The sequence below is a fragment of the Eschrichtius robustus genome, chromosome 19 (assembly GCF_028021215.1).
Source record: "Eschrichtius robustus isolate mEscRob2 chromosome 19, mEscRob2.pri, whole genome shotgun sequence".
Lineage (NCBI taxonomy): Eukaryota > Metazoa > Chordata > Mammalia > Artiodactyla > Eschrichtiidae > Eschrichtius > Eschrichtius robustus.
Genome location: NC_090842.1, coordinates 28,512,336 through 28,513,762, shown reverse-complemented (window position 1 = coordinate 28,513,762; position 1,427 = coordinate 28,512,336). Strand labels below are relative to the sequence as shown.

The 1,427-nt window shown below is 49.6% G+C and overlaps 1 pseudogene; it reads right to left on the bottom strand.

The window, feature by feature from the left end:
* Window positions 1–288: 288 nt before the first annotated feature.
* LOC137753848 (heat shock factor-binding protein 1 pseudogene) lies at window positions 289–541 on the bottom strand (annotated as a pseudogene).
* Window positions 542–1,427: the final 886 nt, after the last annotated feature.

The following is a 1,427-nucleotide window of genomic DNA, read 5'->3' as shown; positions in this document are numbered from 1 at the left end:
CTTTAAATGTTAGCCTAGAAAAATAAAGCAATGTACCATTTCTTTCTTTTTCCCCCCCAGGAACTGCCAAAGTATTAGTGTTTAATAGCACAACTGACCAAGGTCCCAGATATGAAGTTACCGTGTTCAGGAAACGTGGGGGGCACAGGAGGGAAATCACTCTATAAATTAACTCTATAGTATGTGGTAAGAAGAATGCACCCTTTATAATATAAAACCTATCTACACATAGTAGTTAGTTGCAAAAAACCATCGTCTTCTCTTGGCTTGTAAAAAGGTTGTTCCAGATTCCAGTGCAGATGAGCAACCTTCAACTCTTCTGTGTGGCAGAGATCTTGTTTTCACTGTCCAGCTCTTCCACCCCAGCCTGTGTCATGAGGTCTGTGGTATTTTTCTCCAGGTCATCAATGCGACTGCTCATGTCATCAATTCTTCCAATGATCTGGTCGGACGTGGTCTGAAATTTATCTTGCATCTGTTGCAGGGGTGTCCGCACCACCGAGGTGAGATACTGCATGGCCTTGGGGTCAGTCTCGGCCATCTCCCTAGTTCCCAGCTTGGGGGTGCTGTCTCAGACCATCACCTACATTGCTGTTTGTCCCCAATGTACCATTTCTTGCACCTGCTGAATATTGTGGAGCAAGTTTCCACCTGTCAAACTGACTTTGCAGAAGTAGTGTCTATAGGGCCATCCCGACAACCATAGCATCCTGACTGCCCCCTTTGAGCCAGCCTTGCTCACCTCTCCAGCCTCATCTCCCACTTCCAGCTCCCTGCCCCCATCTTTCTGTTCCTTCAATCCACAACGCACATTCCTCCTCGGGGCCTTTGCGCTTTCTGTTTCCTCCATGCAGAGCCATCTTCCCCCAGCTCATGCAGGGCTGGCTCCTTTCATCATCCCCAGGTCAGCCCCCGGGTGAAAATGGCCCCCCACCCCACCTCCCACTCACTTTCAATCTGGCCTCCTTCTGACAGATGCAAAGTTACTGTGCTTATTCGCTGGCTTATTTGATGATCACGTTTCTCTCCCACTAGCCACTGTGCTCTTGTGAAGTCAGGAACTGTGGCCATCTTGTTCACCAGGTATTCCCAGCAGATAGTACAGTACCTGTCACGTAGCAGGAACTTGATACATAAGTACTGCATGAGTGGATGATCGGACAAATGGATGGATGGATGGATGGATGGGCGGGTCAGTTCCCTGGGCTCTTCAAGTCCATTTTCTGTCCGTCTCAGGTGGAGCTCAGGAAGCCTCCTCAGGTGAGGCCATTTATGACCCCTTGCCTTCCCCTGAGGCTTCAGCTCAGACTCACACGCCCAGCTCTCTGCATTGACACATCAGTTCCTTTTGCCCATCTGGGGCTTAGGGACCTCCAGACCTTTCGCAGGCCCTATCTGCTCTGCCTCTTTTGGCTAAAACGTTTTGG